Source organism: Ovis aries, chromosome 18 (genome assembly GCF_016772045.2).
Source record: "Ovis aries strain OAR_USU_Benz2616 breed Rambouillet chromosome 18, ARS-UI_Ramb_v3.0, whole genome shotgun sequence".
NCBI lineage: Eukaryota > Metazoa > Chordata > Mammalia > Artiodactyla > Bovidae > Ovis > Ovis aries.
The window spans coordinates 4,060,166-4,077,396 of record NC_056071.1 but is presented as its reverse complement, the minus strand read 5'-3'; the positions used below and the strand labels follow the sequence as shown (position 1 = coordinate 4,077,396).

At 40.0% G+C, this 17,231-nt stretch overlaps 1 protein-coding gene across 1 annotated transcript in view; it reads right to left on the bottom strand.

The window, feature by feature from the left end:
- Positions 1-17,231, bottom strand: part of GABRG3 (gamma-aminobutyric acid type A receptor subunit gamma3) — an 833,483-nt gene that overhangs the window by 496,003 nt on the left and 320,249 nt on the right. The gene's annotated exons all lie outside the window — the stretch shown is intronic.

Genomic DNA, 17,231 nt, shown 5'->3' with positions numbered 1-17,231 from the left:
CAAAACCTTTGATGTCTCATAACCCATTACTGGTCACTCCACTGCACTCCAGAGAGAAGAAACCCAGCTCCACCCACCAGAACTCCAACACAAGCCTCCCTAACCAGGAAACCTTGACAAGCCACTGATAGAACCCCACCCACAGTGAGGAAGCTCCATAATAAAGAGAACTCCACAAATTACCAGAATATAAAAAGGCCACCCCAAACGCAGCAATATAACCAAGATGAAGAGACAGAGGAATACTCAGCAGGTAAAGGAACAGGAGAGTTGCCCACCAAACCAAACAAAAGAGGAAGAAGTAGGGAATCTACCTGAGAAGGAATTCTGAATATTGATAGTGAAAATGATCCAAAATCTTGAAATCAAAATGGAATCACAGATAAATAGCCTAGAGACAAGGATTGAGAAGATGCAAGAAAGGTTTAACAAGGGCCTAGAAGAAATAAAAGAGTCAAAATATAATGAATAACGCAATAAATGAGATCAGAAACACTCTGGAGGCAACAAATAGTAGAATAACGGAGGCAGAAGATAGGATTAGTGAAATAGAAGATAGAATGGTAGAAATAAATGAATCAGAGAGGAAACAAGAAAAACGAATTAAAAGAAATGAGGACAATCTCAGAGACCTCCAGGACAATATGAAACGCTCCAACATTCAAATTATAGGAGTCCCAGAAGAAGAAGACAGAAAGAAAGATCATGAGAAAATCCTTGAGGAGATAATAGTTGAAAACTTCCCCAAAATGGGGAAGGAAATAATCACCCAAATCCAAGAAACACAGAGAGTTCCAAATAGGATAAATCCACGGCGAAACACCCCAAGACACATATTAATCAAATTAACAAAGATGAAACACGAAGAACAAATATTAAAAGCAGCAAGGGAAAAAACAACAAATAACACACAAGGGGATTCCCATAAGGATAACAGCTGATCTTTCAATAGAAACTCTTCAGGCCAGGAGGGAATGGCAAGACATACTTAAAGTGATGAAAGACAATAACCTACAGCCCAGATTACTGTACCCAGCACAGATCTCATTCAAATATGAAGGAGAAATCAAAAGCTTTACAGACAAGCAAAAGCTGAGAGAATTCAGCACCACCAAACCAGCTCTCCAACAAATTCTAAAGGATATTCTCTAGACAGGAAACACAAAAGGGTGTATAAACCCAAACCCAAAACAATAAAGTAAATGGTAACGGGATCATACTTATGAATAATTACCTTAAACGTAAATGGGTTGAACGCCCCAAACAAAAGGCAAAGACTGGCCGAATGGATACAAAAACAAGACCCCTCTATATGCTGCTTACAAGAGACCCACCTCAAAACAAGGGACACATACAGACTGAAAGTGAAGGACTGGAAAAAGATATACCATGCAAATAGAGACCAAAAGAAAGCAGGAGTGGCAATACTCATATCCGATAAAATAGACTTTAAAACAAAGGCTGTGAAAAGAGACAAAGAAGGCCACTACATAATGATCAAAGGATCAATCCAAGAAGAAGATATAACACTTATAAATATATATGCACCCAATAGAGGAGCACCACAATATGTAAGACAAATGCTAACAAGTATGAAAAGGGAAATCAACAATAACACAATAATAGTGGGAGACTTTAATATCCCACTCACACCTATGGACCGATCAACTAAACAGAAAATTAACAAAGAAACGCAAACTTTAAATGATACATTAGATCGGTTGGACCTAATTGATATCTATAGGACATTTCACCCCAAAAAAATGAATTTCACCTTTTTTTCAAGTGTTCATGGAACCATCTCCAGGATAGATCACATCCTGGGCCATAAATCTAAACTTGATAAATTCAAAAAAATCGAAATCATTCCAAGCATCTTTTCTGCATAATGCATTGAGATTAGATCTCAATTACAGGAGAAAAACTATTAAAATTCCAACATATGGAGGTTGAACAACACACTTCTGACTAACCAACAAATCACAGAAGAAATCAAAAAAGAAATCAAAATATGCATAGAAACTAATGAAAATGAAAACACAACAACCCAAAACCTGTGGGACACTATAAAAGCAGTGCTAAGAGGAAAGTTCATAGCAATACAGGCATACCTCAAGAAACAAGAAAAAAGTCAAATAAATAACCTAACTCTACAACTAAAGCAACTAGAAAAGGAAGAATTGGAGAACCCCAGAGTGAGTAGAAGGAAAGAAATCTTAAAAATTAGGGCAGAAATAAATACAAAAGAAACAAAAGAGACCATAGCAAAAATCAACAAAGCCAAAAGCTGGTTCTTTGAAAGGATAAATAAAATTGACAAACCATTAGCCAGACTCATCAAGAAGCAAAGAGAGAAAAATCAAATCAATAAAATTAGAAATGAAAATGGAGAGATCACAACAGACAACACAGAAATACAAAGGATCATAAGAGACTACTATCAGCAGTTGTATGCCAATAAAATGGACAATGTGGAAGAAATGGACAAATTCTTAGAAAAGTACAATTTTCCAACACTGAACCAGCAAGAAATAGAAAATCTTAACAGACCCATCACAAGCACGGAAATTGAAACTGTAATCAGAAATCTTCCAGCAAACAAAAGCCCAGGTCCAGATGGCTTCACAGCTGAATTCTACCAAAAGTTTCGAGAAGAGCTAACACCTATCCTCCTCAAAATCTTCCAGAAAATTGCAGAGGAAGGTAAACTTCCAAACTCATTCTATGAGCCACCATCACCCTAATACCAAAACCTGACAAAGATGTCACAAAAAAAGAAAACTACAGGCCAATATCACTGATGAACATAGATGCAAAAAATCCTCAACAAAATTCTAGCAATCAGAATCCAACAACACATTAAAAAGATCATACACCATGACCAAGTAGGCTTTATCCCAGGGATGCAAGGAGTCTTCAATATCCGCAAATCAATCAATGTAATTCATCACATTAACAAATTGAAAAATAAAAACCATATGATTATCTCAATAGGTGCAGAGAAGGCCTTTGACAAAATTCAACATCCATTTATGATAAAAACTCTCCAGAAAGCAGGAATAGAAGGAACATTCCTCAACATAATAAAAGCTATATATGACAAACCCACAGCAAACATTATCCTCAATGGTGAGAAATTGAAAGCATTTCCCCTAAAGTCAGGAACAAGACAAGGGTGTCCACTTTCACCGCTACTATTCAACATAGTTCTGGAAGTTTTGGCCACAGCAATCAGAGCAGAAAAAGAAATAAAAGGAATCCAAATTGGAAAAGAAGAAGTAAAACTCTCACTGTTTGCAGATGACATGATCCTCTACATGGAAAACCCTAAAGACTCCACCAGAAAATTACCAGAGCTAATCAATGAATATAGTAAAGTTGCAGGATATAAAATCAACACACAGAAATCCCTTGCATTCCTATACACGAATAATGAGAAAGTAGAAAAAGAAATTAAGGAAACAATTCCATTCACCATTGCAACAAAAAGAATAAAATACCTAGGAATATATCTACCTAAATAAACTAAAGACCTATATATAGAAAACTATAAAACGCTGATGAAAGAAATCAAAGAGGACACTAATAGATGGAGAAATACACCATGTTCATGGATCGGAAGAATCAATATAGTGAAGATGAGTATACTACCCAAAGCAATTTACAAATTCAATGCAATCCCTATCAAGCTACCAGCCATATTTTTCACAGAACTAGAACAAACAATTTCAAGATTTGTATGGAAATACAAAAAAACCTCGAATTGCCAAAGCAATCTGGAGAAATAAGAATGGAACTGGAGGAATCAACTTGCCTGACTTCAGGCTCTACTACAAAGCCACAGTCATCAAGACAGTATGGTACTGGCACAAAGACAGACATATAGATCAATGGAACAAAATAGAAAGACCAGAGATAAATCCACACACATATGGACACCTTATCTTTGACAAAGGAGGCAAGAATATACATTGGAGTAAAGACAATCCTTTAACAAGTGGTGCTGGGAAAACTGGTCAACCACTTGTAAAAGAATGAAACTAGATCACTTTCTAACACCGCACACAAAAATAAACTCAAAATGGATTAAAGATCTAAATGTAAGATCAGAAACTATAAAACTCCTAGAGGAGAACATAGGCAAAACACTCTCAGACATAAATCACAGCAGGATCCTCTATGATCCACCTCCCAGAATGCTGGAAATAAAAGCAAAAATAAACAAATGGGACCTAATTAAAATTAAAAGCTTCTGCACAACAAAGGAAAATATAAGCAAGGTGAAAAGACAGCCTTCTGAATGGGAGAAAATAATAGCAAATGAAGCAACTGACAAACAACTAATCTCAAAAATATACAAGCAACTTCTGCAGCTCAATTCCAGAAAAATAAATGACCCAATCAAAAAATGGGCCAAAGAACTAAATAGACATTTCTCCAAAGAAGACATATGGATGGCTAACAAACACATGAAAAGATGCTCAACATCACTCATTATTAGAGAAATACAAATCAAAACCACAATGAGGTACCACTTCACACCAGGCAGAATGGCTGCGATCCAAAAATCTGCAAGCAATAAATGCTGGAGAGGGTGTGGAGAAAAGGGAACCCTCCTACACTGTTGGTGGGAATGCAAACTAGTACAGCCACTATGGAGAACAGTGTGGAGATTCCTTAAAAAATTGCAAATAGAACTACCTTATGACCCAGCAATCCCACTGCTGGGCATACACACCGAGGAAACCAGAACTGAAAGAGACACATGTACCCCAGTGTTCATCGCAGCACTGTTTATAATAGCCAGGACATGGAAACAACCTAGATGTCCATCAGCAGACGAATGGATAAGAAAGCTGTGGTACATATACACAATGGAGTATTACTCAGCCATTAAAAAGAATTCATTTGAATCAGTTCTGATGAGGTGGATGAAACTGGAGCCGATTATACAGAGTGAAGTAAGCCAGAAAGAAAAACACCAATACAGTATACTAACACATATATATGGAATTTAGAAAGATGGCAATGACGACCCTGTATGCAAGACAGGAAAAAAGACACAGATGTGTATAACGGACTTTTGGACTCAGAGGGAGAGGGTGGGATGATTTGGGAGAATGTCATTGTAACATGTATACTATCATGTAAGAATTGAACCGCCAGTCTATGTCTGACGCAGGATACAGCATGCTTGGGGCTGGTGCATGGGGATGACCCAGAGAGATGTTATGGGGAGGGAGGTGGGAGGGGGGTTCATGTTTTGGAACGCATGTAAGAATTAAAGATTTTAAAATTAAAGAAAGAAAATAAAATTTAAAAAAAATCAAAAAAAGAAAAAGAAAAAGCAGAGGAACCAGAGATCAAATTGCCAACATCCGCTGGATCATAGCAAAAGCAAGAGAGTTACAGAAAAATATCTATTTCTGCTTTATTGACTATGCCAAAGCCTTTGACTGTGTGGATCACAATAAACTGTGGAAAATTCTGAAAGAGATGGGAATACCAGACCACCTGACCTGCCTCTTGAGAAATCTGTATGCAGGTCAGGAAGCAACAGTTAGAACTGGACATGGAACAACAGACTGGTTCCAAATAGGAAAAGGAGTCCATCAAGGCTGTATATTGTCACCCTGCTTATTTAACTTATATGCAGAGTACATCATTAGAAACGCTGGACTGGAAGAAACACAAGCTGGAATCAAGATTGCCGGGAGAAATATCAATAACCTCAGATATGCAGATGACATCACCCTTATGGCAGAAAGTGAAGAGGAACTAAAAAGCCTCTTGATGAAAGTGAAAGAGGAGAGTGGAAAAGTTGGCTTAAATCTCAACATTCAGAAAATGAAGATCATGGCATCTGGTCCCATCACTTCATGGGAAATAGATGAGGAAACAGTGGAAACAGTGTCAGACTTCATTTTTTCGGGCTCCAAAATTACTGCAGATGGTGACTGCAGCCACGAAATTAAGAGATGCTTACTCCTTGGAAGCAAAGTTATGAGCAATCTAGATAGCATATTCAAAAGCAGAGACATTACTTTGTGACTAAGGTCCGTCTAGTCAAGGCTGTGGTTTTTCCTGTGGTCATGTATGGATGTGAGAGTTGGACTGTGAAGAAGGCAGAGCACCGAAGAATTGATGCTTTTGAACTGTGGTGTTGGAGAAGACTCTTTAGAGTCCCTTGGACTGCAAGGAGATCCAACCAGTCCATTCTGAAGGAGATCAGCCCTGGGATTTCTTTGGAAGGAATGATGCTGAAGCTGAAACTCCAGTACTTTGGCCACCTCATGCAAAGAGTTGACTCATTGGAAAAGACTCTGATGCTGGGAGGGATTGGGGGCAGGAGGAGAAGGGGACGACAGAGGATGAGATGACTGGATGGCATCACTAACACGATGAGTCTGAGGGAACTCCAGGAGTTGGTGATGGACAGGGAGGCCTGGAGTGCTGCGATTCATGGGGTAGCAAAGAGTCGGACACGACTGAGCGACTGAACTGAACTGAACTGAAGTGTTCAGATCCTTTGGATAAATGCCAAGGAGCACAGCTGCTGAACCATATGGTAAGAGTATGTTTTGTTTGGTAAGAAACTGCCCAGGTGTCCTGCCAAGTGGCTCTACATTTTGCATTCTCACAACAGTGAATAAGTGTTCCCATTTCTCCACATCATCAACAGCATTTGGTATTGTCAGTGCTCTAAATTTTGGATGTTTTAGTAAGTGTGTAGTAAGTAGTAGCTCGTTGTCTTAGCTTGCATTTCCATGATCTCACATGACGTGGAGCATCTACATATGCTTACTCACCATCTTCACTGGTGAGGTATTTTTAAAGGTCTTTGACCTATTTTCAGTCAAGCTGTTTTCCTTACTGATGAATTTTAAGAGTTTTTCATATATTGTATTTTGGAAAAAGTCCTTTATCATATGTGTCTTTTACAAATATTTTCTTCCAGTTGTTTCCAATCTTCTCATTCTCTTGAAATCTTTCCTAGAGCACAAGTTTTTAATTTTAATGAAGATTTTATTTTTCTGTTGTGCTCAGACTTGTCTGATTCTTTGCCACAGCATGTACTGTAGACCAGGATTCCCAAGGCTCAGTGGTAAAGAGTCCACCTGCAATGCAGGAGATGAAGGAAAACTGGGTTCAATCCCTGGGTCTGGAAGATCCCCTGGAGGAGGGCATGGCAACCCACTTCAGTATTTTTGCCTGGAGAATCCCATGGACAGAGGAGCATGACAGACCACAGTCCATAGGTCACAAAGAGTTGGGCACAATGGAAGGAAATGAGCACGCATGCACACAAACACTGAACAGAATGAAAAGGCAAAAATATATGAAACTAAAAGATGAACTAACCAGGTCAATAGATGCCCAGTATGCTACCTGGAGAACAGTGTAGAAATAACTCCAGAAAAAAATGAAAAGACAGAGCCAAATCAAAAACAACACCCAGTTGTGGATGTGACTGGTGATGGAAGTAAAGAAAGTCCCATGCTGTGAAGAAAAATATTCCATAGGAATCTGGAATGTTAGGTTCATGAATCAAGGTAAACTGGAAATGGCCCCCAAAAAGATGGAAAGAGTAAACATCAACATTTTAGGAATCAGTGAACTAAAATGGTCATGATGGGTGAATTTAATTAAGATGGCCATTATATTTACTACTGTGGGCAAAAATTACTTAGAAGAAATGGAGTAGCCCTCATACTTAACAAAAGAGTCCAAAATACAGTACTTGGGTGCAGTCTCAAAAATGACAGGATGATTTCTGTTCATTTCCAAGGCAAACCATTCAATATCACAGTAATCCAAGTCTATGCCCCAACCACTAATGCTGAAAAAGCTGAAGTTGAATGTTTCTATGATACCTACAAGAACTTCTTGAGCTAACACCAAAAAAGATGTCCTTTTCATCATAGGAGACTGGAATGCAAAAGTAGGAAGTCAAGAGATATCGGCAGTAACAGGCAAGTTTGGCCTTGGAATACAAAATGAAGCAGGGGAAAGGCTAACAGAATTTTGCCAAGAAAACGTACTGGTCATAGATCACACCCTCTTCCAACAACACAAGTGACGACTCTACACATGGACACCCTCAATACCGAAATCAGATTGATTATATTCTTTGCAGTCAAAGGTGGAGAAGCTCTATACAGCTAGCAAAAACAAGGTCAGGGCTCACTGTGGCTCAGATCATGAACTCCTTATTGCAAAGTGAAAGTGAAGGTCGCTCAGTTGTGTCTAACTCTTTGTGACACCATGAACCATACAGTTCATGGACTTCTCCAGACCAGAATACTGGAGTGGGTAGCCTTTCCCTTCTCCCAGGGAATCTTCCTGACCCAGGGATCGAACCCAGGTCTCTCACATTGCAGGTGGATCCTTTATCAGCTGAGCCACAAGAGAAGCCCCCCTATTGCAAAACTCAGACTTAAATTGAAGAAAGTAGGGGAAATCACTAGACCGTTAGGGTAAGACCTAAATCAAATCCCTTATAATTATACAGTAGAAGTGACAAATAGATTCAAGGGATTACTTCTGATAAGAGTGCCTGAAGAACTATGGATGTAGGTTCATGACATTGTATAGGAGGCAGTAATCAAAATCATCCCCAAGAAAAAGAAATGCAAAAAGGCAAAATGGTTGTCTGAGGAGGCCTTACAAATAGCTAAGAAAAGAAAAGAAGCAAAAAGCAAAGGGGAAAAGGAAAGATATACTCATTTGAATGCAGAGTTCCAAAGAATAGCAAGGAGAGATAAGAAAGCCTTCCTCAGTGATCAATGCAAAGAAATAAAGGAAAGCAATAGAATGGGAAAAACTAGAGCTCTCTTCAAGAAAATCTGAGATACCAAGGGAACATTTCATGCATAGATGGGCACAATAAAAGACAGAAGTGGTATGGACCTACCAGAAGCAGAAGAGATGAAGAAGAGATGGCAATAATACACAGAAGTACTATACAAAAATATCATAATACCCCAGATAACCATGATGGTGTGATCACTCACCTACAGCCAGACATCCTGGACTGCAAAGTCAACTGGGCCTTAGGAAGCATCACTATGAACAAAATTAGTGGAGGTGATGGAATTCCAGCTGAGTTATTCCAAATCCTAAAAGATGATGCTGTCAAAGTGCTGTACTCACTATGCCAGAAAATTGAGAAAACTCAGCAGTGGCCACAGGACTGGAAAAAGTCAGTTTTCATTCCAATCTCAAAGAAAGGCAATGCCAAAGAATGTTCAAACTCCTGCACAATGGCACTCATCTCTCATGCTAGCAAAGTAATGCTCAAAATTCTCCAAGCTAGGCTTCATTAGTATGTAAATGGAGAACTTCCACATGTACGAGCTGGATTCAGAAACGGCAGAGATATCAGAGATCAAATTGCTGATAAAATTGGATCATAGAAAAAGGCAGAGTTGCGGAAAAGTATCTACTTCTGCTTTATTGACTATGCTAAAGCCTTTGACTGTGTGGATCACAACAAACTGCGGAAAATTCTTAAAGAGATGGGAATACCAGACCACCTTACTTGCCTCCTGAGAAATCTGTATGCAGGTCAAGAAGCAACAGTTAGAACCGGACATGGAACAATGAAATGGTTCCAAATTGGGAAAGAAGTATGTCAAGGCTGCATATTGTCACCCTGTTTATTTAACTTATATGCAGAATACACCATGCAAAATACTGGGCAGGATGAATCACAAGCTGAAATCTAGATTGATGGGAGAAATATTAATAACCTCAGATATGAAGATGACACCACCCTTATAGCAGAAAGTGAAGAGGAATTAAAGAGCCTCTTGATGAAAGTGAAAGAGGAGAGTGAAAAAAAAATGGCTTAAAACTCAACATTGAAAAAACTAAGATCATGGCATCCGGTCCCATCACTTCATGGCAAATAGATGGGGAAACAATGGAAACAGAGACTTTATTTTCTTGGGCTGCAAAATCACTGCAGATGGTGACTGCAGCCATGAAATTAAAGATGCTTGCTCTTGGAAGAAAAGCTATGACAAAGCTAGACAACATATTAAAAAGCGGAGACATTACTTGCCAATGAAGATCCATCTGCTCAAAGCTATGGTTTTTCCAGTAGTCATGTATGTATGTGAGAGTTGCAACATGAAGGAAGCTGAGCGCAAAAGAACGGATGCTTTTGAACTGTGGTATTGGATAAGACTCTTGAGAGTCCCTTGGACTGCAAGGAGATCCAATCAGTCCATCCTAAAGAAAATCAGTCCTGAATATTCATTTGAAAGACTGATGCTGGAGCTAAAGCTCAGATACTTTGGCCATCTGATGCCAAGAACTGACTCTTAAGAAAATACTCTGATGCTGGGAAAGATGGAAGGCACGAGGACAAGGGATGATAGAGACTGAGATGGTAGGATGGCATCACTGACTCGATGGCCATGAGTTTGAGCAAGCTCTGGGAGTTGGTGATGGACAGGGAAGCCTGATGTTCTGCAGTCCATGGGGTCCCAAAGAGTCAGACACAAATGAGCAACTGAACACTTCTGAACTTTCAGACTTAACTGAACATGACTACACTATAAAATAATACATTTTAAAAACTGGATTCTAGTTTCAGAGAATATAAACTCTCTGGAGTGTGTTTGTTTTTAAGACAGGACATCTCCATGTTTCGCATATTGTTTTCTTTGCAACATTTCTCTCTTACATCAAAAGTCTTGTTTATCACACAGTAAATAACTTTCCAGTTATGGTTGAAGTGACTCATTTTTACATTAACTTTTCATAGGTTCTTAAAAAAAATGTCGTATTACTGCTCCCATGATCTAGTGACCAGGTGGCAAGGAATAGAGATGTAGAAGCAGACTCACTCCTGGAAAGCCTTGGGTCTCTCAGGCACACTGAGCCTCAATCTTCTCCTTTGCAAGAACAGTCTCCTAAAAGCTCCTCCCTTGAAGGATCTGTGAGGGTCTCACATGAAGTCCATGTGGACCTCGACTAACATAGCTCTCATCATTATATCTAGCATAGACATAAGGTCCACCCATGAAAATGTCCAAGGAGCTAGCTGGGTGTAAGCTGAAACTTCTGTGAACCTAAATTCCTCAAGTTCTGATTTACTTTAAGATTTGCTTTCTGAGTTTTATGCTGTTGGAAGCTGAGAAACACCATAAGAAATCGAGAGAATTGCAACAGACATTCTTCTGACAGCATCCAAATGTTATGAGAGTGTCAGAACAGGGGAGAGACAAGACAAAACGAAAGGAAACAGTCACAAGCTGTCAGAGAGCGCTGGCCTCTGGAACTGGGGCCCGTGGCCAGCACCACAGCCACTGGAGGGCTTTCTGGGCACCAAGGGTCACCACTGAACCCCAGCAAGCCCTCGAGTCAAGGACCACAGAGCAGTTTATAGTCAATTAACTGTCTTTGAAATGGCAGAATTGCAAAATATGTTTTAGAAATAGTGCTACCAAAAGGTGATTAAACCTATTAATGTGGCTTGGGGATAATGTGTATTTACATGTGCTGACTGGTTCCTTGTAACTCTGGACACAGGGAGTGTTCGCTGGGTTCCTGTATTCAAGGCTCCTGGTCACAAAGAGAAGAAGGCAGGCAGGCAAGATGCTGCTGTCCCCAGAAGCCCTGCCTGCAGGCAGCGGCCAGTCAGCAGGGGAGGCACTGGGACACCACAGCTGGGCCTGCTCAGCTCACATGCAGGCTTGTGTGACTGAAAGCCCATGTCCTGGTATTCGCTCATGGGCTCACACCCTTCAGCGTCTTTTCCCTCTGGCTCGGAAAGTAATAAAAATGTATTCCCTGGGACTCAAAGATGGCCTGTGGTATTTCTGTAAACTTTCTTTTATTTCTACCTTCTGATAAGAAAATGGTTAAGAAGACACCTTGATCAGGGGTCTCCTAGGGATCTGGAGAGACTAGTGTGAGACAGTGAGGAGCATGTTCCCAGCAACATAGCCTCTGCCTGCTCAGATGAAGACCCTCCTCCAGCAAGGCTCTCAGGCCAGAGCTGTTCCCACTTTGCTCCCCTCTGTGCCCCTAGTGGCGTCTGTAGGATCTGCTGGGTTCTGGAGACAGGAGTGCTTCTCCTCCTACTCTGCTAGCAATCAACTTCTAAAATGGCAATATTTGAATGTTCAAACCACAATTTGCTGCCACCATATTCCCTAGTGTTCTCAAGCACTAAGTGTTTGGAATATTCTCCATCACACTTAGACATCACCAGAGGAAACATAAGCGTGTCGGCTCACAGCTGGCAGTTCTCTCCATCAGGTTAGAGGTTGAGTGGAGGGTGTTGCATGCATGTTCCTATGTTTGTGTGTGCGCAGATGGGGCAGAGGAAGGATGTAGATGTGTCAAGAAGACCACAGCTGGGAGGCCCTGGCTGGGAAGGGTAGGAGAGGGACAGAGGGCCACACCACTGTGCAATGGGACCCAGAAAGTTGAACATCTCCCCCATAGGGGGAAATGTGAACATGGATACTCTTCTTACATTCACTTTTTTAATAGTTTTCATGAGTGAGAGACCATCTATGTGGTCTGCAATGGGGAGAGGCAAATTCAGGGAGAATTACAGATGTTTTTGAAGGTTGGGGAGGGAGGAAGGGATCCTGTCCTCAACTCTGCCCCCTTCCTGGGCTCATAGTCTGGCTCCAGTGGTCTTCAGCAAGGGGCCTTCTGGGCCTTCTGTGCAGAGCTGGCCTGTCCTCAGCCACACAGGCATGATGCTTGAGCCAGAGAGGAACCAAGCTTCTGATGGAGCCCATGAATACATGCTAGGCCTTCTTCCCATCCTACACCCAGTGGTAAAGAAATGATCTGGCAATGCAGGAGATGTGGGATCGATCTGGCAACGCAGGAGATGTGGGTTTGATCTCCCAGGTTGGGAAGATCCCCTGGAGGAGGAAATGGCAACCCACTCCAGTATTCTTGCTTGGCAACCCACTCCAGTATTCTATTATCCAGTATTCTCTCCCATGGACAGAGGAGCCTGGCAGGGTACAGTTCATGGAGTCACAAAGAGTTGGATTTGACTTAGTGACTATGTACACATGCAAATGTTAGCTATGACACATGACTCCAAGCCCTAAGGATTCTAGGCTAGTCTTATGGACCAAAACTGTGGAGACCATAACAGATTTGTGGACCAAATCTGTTCCCAGTATTTACAAACACTGTGATCCAATAGGGTGTTTGGAAGCACCCTAGGGCATGCGGCCACCTGCTTATTGCTCAGAACAGCTGTTCTTTTCCTTGGCCTAGATTCCTCTCTCCCTTCTTCCTTCTCCCTGGTATCTTTCTCTCTCTCCTCCCTATTCTCTCCTCCCTCTCTCCCCACCCTCCTTCCACACACAAACACACACACTCCAGGGTGGGTTAGATGCTGTTCTGGTCCTGAAGTGATACTCTGTCTGAGCTCTGTGGGCTGACCTCATGGCGCACCACTCTGTGGAGTATCTGCTGTCTGACCCTCCTCCTGACCTGTCCACAGTTAGGGGATAGAAGCCACACCTTATAGCTGAGTATCCAAAGGACACAACACATCATCAGGTACTCAGCTGAAACTAATTTCTTTTTAATCCGTTCTCTAGAATTCAAGTCAGATTGTTAGCCAAGTAGTACACAGGGGCTTAAGACATATATTCTGCTCTTCTTCTCCTGTCCACTTTACATTTGTTTGGATTCATGGGAATTATTACAGAGGAAGTGTGTAGAGATGGCTGGGTATCTACAGAATTTGAGAGATGTTGTTTTTGGTGTTTCTTAAAGTATGGATGAGCTAGAAAGCTGGAGTTAAAGAGTTGAAACTGTAGTCAACATCAGTAAAAAAAAAAAACTTTAAATGAAGTAAATCTCAAGGGCCTACATTGAAGATTTATGGTAAGGAGTGATAAATATAGTCCAAGAGTGACATTAGGTCTCTTGGGTCAAATACACCCTGAGAGTTGTTTCTGTACATAAAGTTTCACTGGGACATGTCCATGTCCACCATTCACATATGGTCCACAGCTGCATTCACTACAAGGACACAGGAAAAGAGGCCCAAGTTTCACAAAGCCTGATGCATTTACTACCTGGCCCTTTACAGGAATACTTTTCTGATCTCCTCCTGTAAGGAGTAAAAAGGGACACTTCTTTACTTTCTCATGCCAGAAGGTAAGCTCTTTGAAGGAAGGCCTGCATCTGCTCTGTTCAGTGATGCATTTTGAGCCAGGGAAGTGATACCAGTATGTCAGCACCTGACATAGGCAGGAACACCCTAAACACTGATTAACATGCTGCTCTCTGGAAACATATATGTGATGTTCTCATTTTATCTCATGCAAAATTGCCAGAAGTGAGCATATATTTTTAGAGTAAGCAGTATTTCAAGTATGGCTCATAGAATTCAACTTCTTTGTTGAATATGGTCACAGACTAGGTGTAAACATTCATTCTATTTTTCCCATGGTGTTGTTCTTTGTTCAAAAGAGGTAGAAGCAATATCTTAGAAAAAGAAAAGGAAGAGAGAAAGAGAAAAAAGAGGAGAGAGAGAAGAAAAGAATGAAGGATAGAAGGAAGGAAAAGAGTAGAAATAGAAGAGAAAAAATAAGGACAGTTCAGTTGGGAAGCTGAAGCTGTGGGTACTTCACTTGGAGCACAGACCCCACAATCCTAATGGGGGACACACTCACACTAGCGGTAGCAAATGGAAATCAAGTTAATCTTGGCATTAAGATAAATTCTGGAAATTTTTCCTTTGTTGCAATAAGAAACAGATCCACTTTAAAACAAGTGTATCACCTTCAGGATCAGACTAAAATATCAGCTGTTATTCTAACCAGACAATCGAAAACCAAAGCAGTCTGTCAACTTGTGGTTCTTCAATTCCATTAAGCTTTGGCTCCATCAATCCTTGATCCTTTCTTCTGAAACAGCTTCCATAGAATGCATACTTGATTGTTACTCCTGTATACTCCACTGGATACAAGCCCCAAGTGCAACTGTGAACTCCATGAACTTGGCTGCTCTGTTTCCTGATGGTATCACTTTTGATGGTTACTCTCCAGGACACAAGCAGCTGCCTCCTCCTCCCATGAAGATCAGGTAAATATTCAGTTAAAAATGTAACAAGTGAAGAAAATAGGAATATGCTTATTTTGCTACTCAGGGTAGCAATGGTATTCTCTGCCTATAAAGATCAACTTCTGTCTCACACAATGGAGCAAAGTACAAGTTTCATTGTGAAAACTGATCAGAATGGAAGGCTATGATTTTCCAGTTTTGTAAAGTTTCATAAAAGTAGACACCTGGTAGAAAACCACAAGGATGATTCCACCCACCCCTCCTCTTTGTGCTTTTAGAGTTGGTAGGACACCCTCCACTCCTGCTGAGGAACTGTGCTCTTGGTACCTCATTGGACCTCACTTTGTAGAATGGCAGTGACACTATATCCAGCAACAGTGACAGCTGTGACACTTACTGAACACTTAGCATACTCAACATCGTATGCAGGGAGCACCTCAGACATTTCCTTCTTTAACTGCTCAGCAACCCAGACAGCACTGCCCATATTCATGCATGAAAAGCTATGACCCAAATGGCCAATGACCTTATGTAGTAGGACTAAGCTGGAATTTGCACTCAGGACTTCCTCCTCAGGATTAAGGGAGACTCATCTCTGCGTGCTGCTTGCCTCATTGGAATATTATGAGGACTAAATGAGATAATGCATTTTAGGACAAAACAGAGCCTGGAACAGTGTGGCCATTAGGTGTTTTTCTTTGCTGTTGTTAAAAAAAAAAAAAGTCAGCAAAAATTCAAACAAAAATTATGGTAAATTCAGTAAAGACAATTAAAAATTTTATTGGAGTGTAATTGATTTACAAAGTTGTGTTATTTTCAGCTGTATGATAAAGTGAAAGAAAGTGAAAGTCACTCAGTTGTGTCCAGCTCTTTGCGACCCCATGGACTGTAATTCATGGATTTCAGGCCAGAATACTGGAGTAGATTAGCTTATCCCTTCTCCCAATTCAGGGATCGAACCCAGTACTCTTGCATTGCAGGCAGATTCTTTACCAGCTGAGCCACAAGGGAAGCCCAAGAATACTGGAGTAGGTAGCCTATCCCTTCTCCAGGGGGTCTTCCCGACCCAGGAATCAAACTAGGGTCTCCTGCCTTGCATGTGGATTCTTTTACTAACTGAGCTATCAGGGATGCCCAACAATAAAGTGTGTGTCATATATATATATATATATATATATATATATATATAATACATAATATATATAATACATATATATTTTGTATGTATATATATTACATTTATATATCATACAAAAAGAATATATTATATATATACTAATATTATATCAATATATCATATATAATATCAATAATATAATAACAATATATTATATAATATATAAAATAGATGATATATAATATACATTAATAGAATATAGTAATAGAACATATCTATATATATAATATATAGCTAATGTATATATATATATATATTCTTTTTGGATTATTTTTCCATATAGATCATTACAGAGTATTGAGTAGAGTTCCCTGTGCTACAAAGTAGGCCCTTATTAGTTATCTATGTTGTATATAGGAGTGTGTATATGTCAACCCCAGTCTCCCATTTTATCCCTCCACCCTACTTTTCCCCTACAAATAAAACTTTAAAATTAACTGAGTAGTCTCAATAGCAGAAAGAACACACCAGAAGATAAAGTCTATATGAGTGGTAACAGATGAGAAAAATTCACTTGATTTAAATACAGAGAAAATAGACTGTAAAGCGCAAAAAATAAATAAATAAACAAAACAAAAGAGTCTTAGGGAATTATATGTGAATTACAAATCAGTTACTACTCATATCATCAAAGCTGCAAAAGAAAAGAGTAGACTGATAAAGTCTTAGAAGAAATAGTGGCTGAAAGCTTCTACAAGACATGAGCTTCCAGGTTCAATAGAGTGAGCAAACCCCAATTAAAGCAAATCCAAATAATCCATGTTTAAATACATCAATATAAAATTAATGAAAATAAGATCAAGAGAAAATCGCTGAAGGCGCTAAATCGGAAAGGCGCTAAAGAGAAATAACATACTATATATGGGCAGATGTCAATGCAAACACCAATACACTTTTCATCTGAAACCACAGATGCTGGAACATGACACACCACACTTCAACTGCTAAAAGAAAATAACTATCACTGTGACTGTTCTACTCAGCCAGT